The sequence below is a fragment of the Mustela putorius genome, unplaced genomic scaffold, assembly GCF_011764305.1.
Source record: "Mustela putorius furo isolate JIRA1106 unplaced genomic scaffold, ASM1176430v1.1 tig00000056_pilon_pilon_pilon, whole genome shotgun sequence".
Lineage (NCBI taxonomy): Eukaryota > Metazoa > Chordata > Mammalia > Carnivora > Mustelidae > Mustela > Mustela putorius.
Genome location: NW_025421263.1, coordinates 7,247,272 through 7,261,368, shown reverse-complemented (window position 1 = coordinate 7,261,368; position 14,097 = coordinate 7,247,272). Strand labels below are relative to the sequence as shown.

The 14,097-nt window shown below is 34.9% G+C and overlaps 1 long non-coding RNA gene across 1 annotated transcript; it reads left to right on the top strand.

The window, feature by feature from the left end:
* Positions 1–2,282: 2,282 nt before the first annotated feature.
* On the top strand, positions 2,283–13,960 carry LOC101680469. Its single transcript, XR_201139.3, has 3 exons — positions 2,283–2,344; positions 12,690–12,733; positions 13,924–13,960. It is a non-coding gene; the product is annotated as an uncharacterized LOC101680469 (long non-coding RNA).
* Positions 13,961–14,097: the final 137 nt, after the last annotated feature.

The following is a 14,097-nucleotide window of genomic DNA, read 5'->3' as shown; positions in this document are numbered from 1 at the left end:
CAATTTTTTTCTTTGAGTTTATTAATTCTGTGTTTGCCAGCAATGTGCTATATTAAGCAATCTACAATTTTACTTCTTATTCATTTTTCTCTTTCTTTTTTAATTTCAGAAATTTTTTTTTGCTCTTTTTCTAAGTTAGCTTTTCTTATATTTTTGTCTTGTTTTATGTTCCTTCTTTCAGGCTTTTAATAATTTTGGATATACCATTTTATAGTATTTTTCAGATGGTCAGCTATTTTCTGAAGTTTTCTGGAGGATTTCAGTCTGTTCTTTGTTGTAAAACCTTGTACATTTTGTAATTTTAGAGTGTAAGCTCTTCTGCATGGATCTTTTTTAGTGGAAGTCATTTTAGACTTGAAATGAGATTATGCTCTTTTACAGTGTGGTTTTTATTTCCTTTTTGTCAAGTACCCAATGGTTACACTGATATGGAAAATCATTTTATATTATTAGTAGTAGTAGTTTTTAATTGCAGAATATTAAAGTAGTTTAAAATCTAACTTTGATGCTCCTACTCCCTAAATGTAATATACACCTTGATTTGTGGAAATGATTTCATTATCTCTAAATACACTGGGGAGAAGTTTATTAGTACATAATGACTAGTATCCTCACTCCATTTTGTCATTAAGACTTAAGTGTTTTGGTATGGGTATTTTTTTAAATGATTTTATTTATTTATTTGACAGAGAGAGAGACAGAGAGCACAAGCAGGTGGAATGGGAGAGGGAGAAGCAGGCTCCCCACTGAGAAAGAATCCCAATGCGGGGCTCAATCCCAGGACCATGGGATCATGGTCTGAACAGAACAGTTGCTTAACCGACTGAGCCACCACCCTTTACGGGTATTTGAATAAACAGTTATTTTTGTCATTCATGCACTATATAATTCAATAATGAGAAGCAAAATACTTTTGATATTAGATATTATTAGCTGATTTTATTTTTAACAATTAATCTTCATTAAGCTCTCACCGTAAGTAAAATTTTATAAAATTTAAGACATTTTAGCATTTTGATAAGTATACTGCTATAGTTTAATGTACTTATTTATTATGCTTTGGTGTGCTTTTACTTAGAACATGAATCTCTTTGTAGTTGAGCTTAGTATGTTAGTCTTAATAAATCACTTAATATTTCTGAGAAATTACAACTTAGGCATAATGCAAATACAGAAAATCCAAATACAGAAAACTAATTGATTTGGGGCTTAAATGCTAATGAAGTTTGTGCTTGCATAATTATATTGAATGAAACAGAGACTTCATAAACCAAACACATTATAGCCCAAAGAAAAAATCTTAATTTGCAATTAATTCACTTATTGTTTTTTTTTTTTTTTTCAAAAAAATGTTGATTACTTATCATGTGTCAGGCAATGTGCTGGGAATTTACTGGTGGACAAAATCTATTTTTTATCTGCACACTACTGGAAACGGTGGGTGCTAAAAATATAATGACACAAAATGTATAGAATTACAAGGAAGTGAGAAATTAAAAACAAACAAGCACAGGAGTTATGAGTATATGGTAGGGAGATAACAACCTAATCAGTGGAATCATGGAGACCTTCAAAGAAACAATGCTGCAGGTGATACTTAAAGTAGGTAATTAGAAAAAAGGCAAAAAAGTGAGGCAATGAGGGGATGAAATTTTGTAAGTGAGATATCATGTGTAATTGACAAATATTCAGTTAAAGGCCATAAAGATGAAGGGCAAGGCAGCAAAAACCTGCTGAGACTGAAACCATGATTCATGGTGAGATTTAGAAATAGGTAACAAACATACCATGCAGGTTTTTGAGGCTACACTGAAAATATTGGTTTTAATGTAGGAGCAGTTGGGAGTCACAGCAAGTCTTATGAGTGTGCATGGGGGAGGGTGGGTTTTAGAACATCTTCTACTTTATTTATTTATGTATTTATGTATGTATTTATTTATTCAGAGTTATTTGTTTAAGGGTGCTTGAATGACTCTGTCAGTTAAGTGTCTGCCTTCAGCTTGGGTCATAATCCTAGAATCCTGGGATGGAGCCCCCTATTAGGTTCCCTGCTCAGGGGGGAGTCTGCTTCTCTCTCTCACTCTGCCCCTCTCCTCCAACTTGTGCTTTATCTCTATCTCTATCTCAAATAAATGAATACAAACTTTAAAAATATTTTTTATTTATTTGTTTGACAGAGAGAGCAAGCCCAAGCAGGGGCAAAGGGAGAGGGAGAAACAGACTCCCTCTGAAGCAGGGAGCCTGATGTAGGACTTGATCAGGACCCTGAGATCATGACCTGAGCTGAAGTCCGACACTTAATCGACTAAGCCCCATAGGCACCCCAAAAATCTTCCACTTTAAGGTGACTAATCTTTTCATCAGTAGTATACAGTTTTCTGTTAATCTTATCTCAAATATTTTTAATTGAGGTATTTTATTTTGTTATCTCTAGGTGTTCAATTTGGATCTTTTTAAGGAAATTATCTTTCATATTCTTATCATCCTAATTTTCCCTCTACCTTTTTGATCATACAGAGTAGATTTACAGTAGCTTTTTTAAACTTCATTATCTTCTAGACATACTATATATGTATAGTTTCTGACTCTGATTTCATTGATTGATTTTTTCTCCTCATTAAAGGCCTTATGTTTACTTGCCTGTAACTTTTTATTAAATGTCAGACATTGTAGATTTTACTTCATTAGTTGCTGGATGGCCTTCTTCAAAGTAACCAAGCTAAAGGCATATGAAACTATGTACTAAATAATTTACATTCTTTATTACTTTTTTAAAAATATGTATGGTCTCTTGGAGAAAAGTTCTCTATTGGGGCTTAAAGGATGTCAAATAGTAAACATTGAAAATGCAAACACTGACATATACTAGGTCTGACATACTATCCTTGAGTTTGGGCCCCAAATAGAGGAAAAACACAAAAACTCTCTAAATGTCCATATATTTTATGGTAAACTAATTTATTTTCTCTCTCTCTCTCTCTCTTTTTAAAGATCTCATTTATTTTTCAGAGAGAGAGAGAGCACACAAGCAGGTGGAATGGCAGGCAGAGGGGGAAGAAGTCTCCCCCTGAGCAAGGAGTCAGATGGGGCACTCGATTTCAGGACCCTGGGATCATGATCTGAGCCAAAGGCAGATGCTTAACAGACTGAGCCATCCACATGTCCCTATTTGATTCTTTTCTTTGGTCAATTGAGAAATTTAGATTTGGAAGTACAAGGAGATATGGTACCAAAATATTTTCTTTTTCTTACTGAACTATATACTTCTTGAGGAAGAAATTATGTCATAGACACTAGTGTGTTTTATTATAAAGATATCATATACATTCTTAAATTATAAATACTTAAGAGTTTTCATGTATGAAATAGAATATGAATGGTCTTAACCTATAAGACAAAGTTTTTTAGATGAGTTTTTTAGTAATAAATCTAAACCGCCCTCAATAAATTAAACCATCCTTCTGAAAATTTCATTTTTAAAGTAATAATGCTGTCAAAAACACACAATTCTTTTGACTACAGGTAATGCTGCCATTGCAGCAACTTTTCAACTGATGACATAATTTTCAGGATAAGAGTGCTTAAAGACAACTACATAGACCTTATTGTTGAAAAAGAAAAAAAAATATATATATATATTCAGCATACAAAATAATATATAAAATAATGTATCTTCTACCAAGTTTTGTCAAATATTAACTTCAGATTTAATGTATATATATTCATAAACTCAATAAAGGATTCCTTTGAGATTTTTAAGTTTTATTTATTTATTTTTAAGATTTTAAAAAATTTATTTATTTGACAGACAGAGATCACAAGTAGTAGGCAGAGAGGCTGACAGAGAGAGAGGAGAAAGCAGGCTCCCCGTGGAGCAGAGACCCTGATGTGGAGCTCGATCCCAGAACCCTGGGATCATGACCTGAGCTGAAGGAAGAGGCTTTAACCCACTGAGCCACCCAGGCACCCCGAGATTTTTAAGTTTTAACTGAATACTCTCATATTATACATCTTCTTTTGGCAATTGGCTTTGTTTCCTTTATGCATTTTTCCCCTAAGTACTATTGATATATATCATTCCACATCATTCATTTAAATTTCAAAAATAGTGTCACTGTGTATTACTATTCTCTATCCCTGAACTTTACATATCTGAAATTATTCAGTATGTACTCTTCTGTGTGTAGCTTCTTGCATTCAGCATTCTGCTTATGAGATTCAGACATATTGTTGCATGTCGTGGTAGTTTTTATTGATATGACTGGTTAAGAATCAGGCAATGACTTACTAGGTACTTGTATATAGATTTTTGAGCTTCTTCTAGGCATATGTTCATTACTTTGTCTTTTACTTTTCACCTGTTTTTACCTCCCACAGTCTCTGTCCTGTGTCTTCCCTTCCCAGTGAGATCGCAGCCAGCCTTCTTGTGTTCTAGATTCCTGCAAGAAGAACCTGGATATGGCCTCAGGAAAGATAGGGTTAAGTGGATTTCACTGGCTATGCTTCTCCTTTCTCAAGGATAGTAGTCCTTCAGATTTTTCTATATTTCTCCAATTCCGTCAGATGATTGTCTTTTTTTTTTTTCTTTTTGGCCTCACTTTGATAATTGCTTTTGACAGGAAATTTATTCTGATACTAGCTATTTTATCATATCTGAATTATAGAAAATCCTTTGTATTTTAAATGTATTGTGGATGAATTTATTTATCTTTTCCTTTCAGGTATTTTGTGTCTTCTTAAGGGAATTTAATCTATGTAGTCAAAAAAGCATTTTACTATTTTTTGTATTTTTTTTTAAATCTGCTTTTTGATTTTAAATCTATGATTGACCTGGAATTGATTTTTGTCTATGTTTTCTATTTGGATGTATTTTTTTTCTCATGTAGATAAACAGTTGTTTGAGCAACTATTTATTAAATAATGCATAGAACTACTTATTTATACAATTCTGCTTAAATATGCATAGAAATATTATGCATTTAGTAGAGTAAGTCTTTTTAAATATTTACTTAGATTACATTTGTAGAGATGTCCATTATACCAAGAACTATGCAAACTATAGCAGAGAATACAACTGTTTATGGGGGATGGATTGTGTTAAGTCAGAACACTCAAATTGTAAAACAATGATATACATGACCAAGGCTCACCTATTCAAAGGCACTCTTAATTAATCAAAAAGTCACTTTGGTGGGGCACCTGGGTGGCTCAGTGGGTTAAAGCCTCTGCCTTCGGCTCAGGTCATGATCCCAGGGTCCTGGGATCGAGCCCCGCATAGGGCTCTCTACTCAGCGGGAAGCCTGCTTCCTCCTCTTTCTCTCTGCCTGCCTCTCTGCCTACTTGTGATCTCTGTCTGTCAAATAAATAAATAAAATCTTAAAAAAAAGTCACTTTGGCTATATTTCTATAATGCTTTGTATTTGTCAGGATTCTCCAGAGAAACAGAACCAATAAGGAGATCTCTCTCTCTCTCTGTCTCTCTTTCTCTTTCTGCATATCTCTGTCTCTCTCTCTCTCTCTACCTGTCTATGTACTAATTTATTACAAGGAATTGGCTCATGTGATTATGGAGGTGGGCAAGTCCCAAAATGGGCAGGGCAAGTCCCAAAATGGGCAGGGCAAGCCAGCAAACTGGAGAACCAACAAAGCCAATGGCTTAGTTCTAGTCCAAGCCCAAAGTCCTGAGACCCAAGAGAGCCAATTGTGTAGCTCCCATTAAAAAGCTGGCAGGCTTAAGACCTAACAACTGTTGTCTTAGTTGAGATGAAGGTGGGAAAAAGCCATTATCTTCATCTAAAGACAGTCAGGCTGAAAAGAATACTCTCTTATTCAGGTGAGGGTCAGACTTTTTGTCTTATTCAGACTTTCAGTTTATTGGATGAGACGCATCCAATCAGACCTCATTGTTGGGGAGGAAGAAGAAAAACCTGCTTTACTCAGCCTACTAATTTAAATGTTAATCTCATTCAAAAACACCTTCACAGAAACACCCTGAATATTGTGTACCCTGTGGTCCAGTCAAGTTGACACATAAAAGTAATTCTCTCAGTCTCCAAGTACAAATGTATAACAATCGGGCATAGTAATTCACTTCCTTCCATTTTTATTTGCCATAATAAGCAGGAAGGAATTGTTATATAAGGATGCCTGGGTAGCTCATCCAGTTAAGCAGCTGCCTTCAGCTCAGGTAATGATTTTCAGGTCCTGGGATTGAACACCTCATTGGGTTCCTTGCTCAGCAGGGAGCCTGCTTCTCCCTCTGCCTATCACTCCCCATGCTTATGTTGTCTCTCTCTCTTTCTGATTAAAAAAAAAAATGTGGTATAAATGTCGTTCATTCATTTGAAAGCATGTTTTGAGCCCCCTTAAGTCTCAAGCTTTGTGATAAATATTGGAAAATTACAAAATACTCTGTGATATTAAAGAAACAGTCATAGATATGATTAAATACGACTAGGCCCAGGAATTAACTTTCAGGCAGAAGAGATGGCCTGCCAACATCTCTCATGTAAGCAGAGTTTGATCATTCAAGAAACAGAAAGAATGTCAAGGTGCTGAAGCATAGTATAGATCAAAGTAAAGATTTGAGTCTATATTCTAAGGAAAATGAAAAGAGATTTACAGCTTTCAAACAGAGGAGTACCATAGCTGAGTTTCATTTTTTGAAACATCATTCTGTCCTCTCTATGGAAATATGTGAGATGGAGATAGGGTTGAAATTGGAGGAATGAAGTACAACAGTTATAAAAGACAAAATCTAGGGGGCACCTGGGTGGCTCAGTGGGTTAAAGCCCCTGCCTTTGGCTCGGGTCATGATCCCAGGTTCCTGGGATGGAGCCCCATATCAGGCTCTCTGCTCAGCAGGAAGCCTTCTTCCTTCATCTCTCTCTCTCTGCCTGCCTCTCCTACTTGTGATCTCTGTCTGTCAAATAAATAAATAAAATCTTAAAAAAAAAAAGACAAAAACTAATGATGTATTGTATGGTGACATAACATAATAAAAATTTTTTAAAAAGACAATGGTGATATGGATAGCAAAAGAGATAAAGATAACTAACTGTATATACGAGTAGAAGAATTGGTATCACTTAGCAACAGACTGAATTTAGGCTAAGAGAAAGGAAGGCATTGATAATGATTCTTTGGCTTCGATCTAAGGAATCATTGAAGAAATTCTAAGGGATTACCATTTGCTGAGAGGTAGAATGCTGCAGGAGAAAAAGGCAAGAATGAGAGTCTAAGCAGTAACTTCATTGGAGAAGGACTGAGGAAAGATGGGGAGAGATTCTTGATGAATGTCCACTGTTAAGGGGATAAGTCTCAGTTTTCTGTAAGTCAGACATTTATGGAAAATTAGTCTCTCACTTCTCAAACCACATGCATGAGATTCTCCATTTCATATCCTCTGGTTCCATATTAGATTGAGATCCTTTTGCAAAGCTCTTACTAACACGTTTGCCCTTTATTATTTGATCCATTTTCTAGATTCACATTCTCCTTTCTCTAAGTCTATAGAAAAGGAATTGCCTCCTGTTTGTTCACTAAATCAATATTCTTAGAATTAGTGCTGATTTCATTCAGTCCATTCATTCATTCAAACATCAGCTAAGGATATTACAATTATATGTAATGATTAGTCAGGGATTGGCTACATGTCTGTCCCTAGAACTGAGTGGACCTCCAATTCAATTCCACATAGACTAAGAAAGGCAGAGGATGTTATTAATAGGAGATTATGTTAGCCACCTATTTCTGAAATATCAGGTCAGATAGGGATTAAAAAGTGTCTAGGAGTGCCTGCATGGTTCAGTTGGTTAAACATCTAATTCTTGATTTCAACTCAGGTCACGATCTCAGAGTGGTGAGACTGAGCCCTGCATCAGCTCTGCACTGAACAAGGAGTCTGCTTGAGATATTCTCTCTCTCTTTCCTCTGCCCACCCTCCCCATCTCTCTCTCAAATAAATAAATGAATCTTTTTAAGTGTTTATTAAATTTAGCATCAGTGGGTTTATTTATGTTCTTAAGCAGTTTAGTCAAGGTTGTGGATGGGTATAAAAATTTAATGAAAGTGAAGAAGTTGCTTCTGTAGACAAAGGAAAATATATGAATAACTGACACAGGACAAAGAAACCAAACATCTTCTTATAATTATTGAGTAGTTTTGTGTGGTGAAACCATGATCCACAATGTAAGGTCGTAATCTGATACCTTGCTGATCAGCTCAAAACTCAAAATAAATTCCCTGAAAATGTTTCTTCTTCTCTCTCTCTCTTTTTTTAAGTAGGCTCCAGGCCTAGCATAGAGCCCAACACCACACATGAACTCACGACCTGAGATGATCAAGATGATCAAGACCTGAGATGAGATCGAGTCAGATACTTAACTGACTAAGCCACCCAAGGTGCCCCTAAATTCCCTGAAACTCTAATTTAACAATAAAAGCATACGCACACTGAAACACAGCATTTTATCATAAATCATTCTAATTATGTAATTAAAATATGCACTTGAATGGCTCTTGTCATTTTTATCTTTAGTTTCTTTTATACCCTAATACATTTGAATCATTTCACACCTTACCTTATCATATATGTCCAATATTTCCCCATCTTCATTCTATCCTCTGCAGTGTAAGAGGATGAAAGTGGGCCTTTTTGATTACAATGCAAGTCCTGAAGGTAAGCTTTACATTGCTGAGACCTCCACTTCAAGGGCAGCTCTCTCTGAAACACATTTCCAAAGACACAACTAGAGAGAAGTCACTCCACCTTGAAGCTTGCTTTGTTTTAGATATGTCTGGATGACTTAATTTCCACAACTTGCTCTTTCTATCCTTAATTTAAATTTCCTCTCTTATGTTTTAAATTCACCAATGAAGAATGAACCCATGAAACCCTAGTCACCCCACACTCACCCCCAATGAAAGCAGAGACCGGATCCATATGCTCTTTCTCTTGTTATTCTCTCTTCCTGTCTTCTCTCGTTCTTTTTCTTTCTCCCTCTTCCTAAAACATCACTGTGTGGACCCTAAACTGTATACCCTCCAGGCTTTATAAGTAATAAGGCTTTCTTTTTTTAAGGTTCCCCGATGGTCATTGTTGAGGTGCATCTTGCATTCACAGTAGGACCCAGAAGGGCTGGTTCAGTCAACAACATTGGCTCAGAAAGGAAGATTGTCTCTGGTCTCCTGGTGGGCACAGCTGGTATTTCTAACCAATAGCCTCACTAGACTAAGACCAGCAGAAATCAATTCTCGCATTACCTGGCTCATTCTTGTTATCCTAGAATGTCCCTTCACTGCTATCATCATATTTTCATTACATTTTTCATATGTTGAAGTTCCTTCTTAGTTGGTCACATCCTTCTGGCTTTGGCTATTGAAATCACTTTAAGAGTAAGTGATTCGCCAATACCTTTTTTCAGGTGAACACTTGGGAAAGTTAATATTTTTTGAGACTTTGCTTGTCTAAAAATGTTTTTTATTCTGTCTTTACACTTTATTTATAGTTTTGCTGGTAATGAAATTCAAGACTGAAATAATATTACTTCTGTATTTTGAAGGTTCTATTTCAGTATTTTGTAGCTTCATAGAACTCTGAAGCCATTTTGCCATTTTGAATATTGATCCTTTGCACATAAGCATGAGTTCTCCCCACCGCTTTAATTTCTGAAACTTAGTGAAACTTATCTTGGTTTTTCATATCCCCAAATTTCCTGTGATATGCCTCAGTATAGGTCCATTTTTGTTCACTCTGTTGGGCACTCTGTCACCTCAATCTAGAAGGTTATCTCTCAATTACATTAAATTTTATTGAACAGTTTTTTGGGGTAGTCTCCTTTTCCTTCAATTATTTTTGCCCTTCCTCACTCATTCCTAATCAGAAATAACTTTTTTTTCCCAAAATATTTTTTACCAAGCAAGCAATAGGAAATAGGTCAAATGGTTTCTTTTTTTACGTAACTTTGCGATTCTTACTGCAGTGAAAGAGATGGATGATGTTTGCTTTTATTACCAAGGAAGCTGACATTTCTACTTCTCTCTGTCCTTCCTTACCCTATAAAGGTAGGAATAAAGTATAGGATAATTCAGAAACTCTGTAGGATATTCTACAAACAACACTAAAATGATCTTGGAACAAGTGATAAGACAGTTAAGAAAATCAGATAACCATTTATTGTGAATCTGTTGCTAATCAGTAAAATCTGGGAGTCATGCAAAAGGAACACTGGCTCTCAATAAAAACAAAACAAAACAAGACATCAGTTTGAATAAATTTTCTTAATGAATAAAATTTCTGGGGTTATGAGAAGATTCACTCCTTCACTCAGCTGCCATTGGTTAAATGAGACAGCTCATCCTGTTTAGTAGATAAAATAAACTGTAGTTATAAACTACAACCTATCAATAATAAAGTCAGACTTCCTATCAGAATGTCTTGTATATTTTCTGAAATCTATCCAGTAAGTAAAACCAAGTAATTATGAAATAGTGTTGCTTTTTTTTTTTTTTAAGATTTTACTTATTTATTTGGCAGATAGAGATCACAAGTAGGCAGAGAGAGGGGGGGAAGCAGTCTCCCTGCTGAGCAGAGACACCAATGTGGGGCTCCATCCCCAGACCCTGGGATCATGACCTGAGCTGAAGACAGAGGCTTTACCCCACTGAACCACCAAGGTGCCCCAATAGTGTTGCTTTTGATTGATTTTTTGAGTGAATTGAAGGTGAAACCCCAACTTTCTTTTTCAAATCACTGAAGCAAAGCATGGTTTTAAGATTTTGCTGTGAAGGGCCCCTGGGTGGCTCAGTGGGTTAAAGCCTCTGCCTCGGGCCCCACATCAGGTTTTCTGCTCGGCAGGGAGCCTGCTTCCTCCTCTCTCTCTGCCTATCTCTCTGCCTGCTTGTGATCTCTTTCTGTCAAATAAATAAATAAAATCTTAAAAAAAAAAAAAGATTTTGCTATACACATAAACATTCAATGATTGAGTGGTGGTCATCCAGGCAAGCTCCTAGGGGCATACTCAAGTAAAAAAATGACTGAGAGATTCCAGAAAATGATCTGGAAGTCGCAAAGACATAGAGCCTAGTTTTCTTACGCATTCCCATGAACAAAGCGTGAAGTCACTTGTATTGCTTTTGGTCAGGAGGATGAGCTACAACCTTTAAGATAGCACATCCAAAAGCAAATCTCACACAGAAAACTATGTTGTCCATCTCTGGGTAAAAGAAGAAGATTCAAGCCTTTGGATATTCACTAAGGCTGCTTTGAAAATAGAATGTCAAATATTAATACAGAATTTGGCCTAATTTAATAGTTTTTCTTTTCCTGTTTTGGAAATGACAGTTTTCTCAAAAGCATTAGAAGTATATTTTATACCTTAGCTGTATCACATCACATTTGTTCAATAATTTTGCTAATCAAGAGTTTCTGATAAATTGTATAATCATTTAAAAGTTAACACTTTGTTTCATGATTTCACCCCAGCTAATGTCTGTGTCTATTTTTTTAGGTCATTGCAAAACTTTATTAATTTGCTTTCAACTTGTGGTTTAAAATATTATAAATTTAGGCCAGAACTTCAAATATTTTCAGTTTAGTCTTTATAGCTAAAGTCACATAGTATTATTTATACAAGACCAGTGCTCTAACCCCTGAGCTATGGAGCCATATAGTATTATTTATGATGCATTTCTGTGTGTGTGTTTTAATCACCAGCAACAAATATTCTTTTAGGTTTTTTTTAGCTTTTAGATTTTAATTTTTATCAAATTGTGTTTCTCATACCCTCATTTGAATTTATTATATTAGGAACAGTAATCTCTGAGCTACTTAGTAAACATAGATAAAGGCAGAAATTTGCTCGCAGTCAAAATTTTTATTTCTACCTCTATTTTCTGATACTACCTTGGTTTAATGTTATTGTAATCCTGAAATGTATGTCTGTGGCTCTGGCCATCATTATAATGGAAAATCCCCAGTATTTCAACCAGAAGCTGGAAGATTTGACATCAACAGATTCTGTGTTAGTAACAGATAAATGGGATTTTTTTATGCAATATTTAGCAGCTTTAAGGTTAGTTAAAGGAAATCTCAGTCCCACTGGCCAATTTCTAGAGTCACAAATGAGAATAAACTGAGAAATGAGGCTCAGAAATAAAAAGTGATTTAGTGGACCAGAGCACCACAAAAAGTTTATAGAAAAGTGATAACTAAAACACAGTTTTCTTGACTTTTGCTTGTTTTACCTGATTTATAGTTACTTATGTCATTATTATGATATGTCTCTGATCAAAGATTTGTTATTAGAAATATTTGAGTTTTTATATAACTTATACAACCAGTTAGTAATTGTAAACCTCCCATAAGTCTCAGGCCATGTCTATGGCCTACTCCTAATCCTAGGTGCACACTGGAGTCACCTGGTAGCATTAAAATAATATGATCAGCTATATCCTATCCCTAGAGATTCTGATTTAATTAGTTTATAGTTGCACTTAAGCACCAATATTTCTAAGTTTTCCCTAAGGGAATCTAATATGTATCCAGGGTTGAGAATTTCTGCTATGTGTTATGCAACACTGGCATCACTCATTTACATTTTCAGACACTCAAGAACATATAAATCTAGAATTAAGAAAGAAACATTTGGAAATGGGGTTAAAATTTATTAATTTGTGCTTCTTCTTAGGAGTCTGTCCTACTACATTTCTGATGGCTAATCATCCAGTGTTGGTAAAGTTTCACTACTATTATATTTCTGACAACTTCAAACTTCTTTCTTAGTCTGAACTAAAATATGCTCTTTTTTTTTTACTCAAAATTACCTTTATAATTTTTTTTGGAGAAGCTTGAAACTGAATAATTTTATTGCGTTTATTCTTATATCTTCATTATCTTCGTCATTTTCCTGTGACTACTAGTGGTTTTATCCACTGAACAGCAATATTAAGTTTTTTCAGTGGCTACACATTTTGAATTATTTCATTGCTATTTATAACAAATCCAGCTGCTCCTTTTGCATTTAAATAGGACTAAATGTTTGCCCTTCAAATTATAGAGGACAAAAAACTTTCCTTTACCCGAATTCTAGTTCCAAAGACTTATAGTTGGTTTTAAGCAATAGTTTCATTCTGTATTGGGAAATCTAAAATCTGTTTAAGTTTCAGCCCTTGCCATTAATAAATTGGCATGAATCCCAATAAGTACCTATTATACATCAGTATGCTAGTATAAGCAAAGTATACAGAAGTCCAATGACTGAAATAATAATAACTTGCTTTTATATAGTATATTATAGAGAACCACAAGTTTCGTGCTTTGAAGAAGATCTATATGAGTTGCAGAGATAAGAAAACAAGAAAAAATAATGAATGATATAGGCAAACTGTATAAAAATTCCATGATAAACATTGGGTTGTATAAGAGTTAAAAGCATAGGGAAATTAATCATGATAAATATTTATGAAAGCCTGCATGAAAGAGAACATGCAAATGACTTGAACTTTGTCCTGTCTTATTTAAATAAGGAATATGAAGGGTAAGGAAGGTGTTTTATGCAAAGAAAATGGCATAAAGAAATGTGTTTGTGTGTGTGTGTGTGTGTGTGTGTGTAGACATAGGTGGGAAAGAAAGACTCTAAATGAAAAGAAAATGTGTTGACATTAGGAAGAAGTTATGTAAGTGGTGTGGAAGCAATGTAGCAGAGTTATTAAAGAGAACCAACCTTGAAGTCTGATTGATATGGCTTTTTTATGATGTGAGTTAATTTTTTTTACTTTTTAATTGAAATATAATTGCATATAACATTGTATAAGTTTAAGGTGTACATGTTGATTTGATGTATTTATATGCCAAAATATGATAACCACTGTAGCATTAACTAATACATCTTTCCATCACATAATTATTTCTTTTTTATACAGGTTTGAATTCGTACCTTACTCTTACTAGCTATGACCCACTATGGGTAAGTTATTTACTCTGTAAACCTCAGTTTCCATATTATTAAAATAGAAACATTACACCACATGCCACATTCTGGCTGATAAAGGAGACAATCCTTGTCAAGTACTTAACTCAGTGTCTGTCCTCAATAG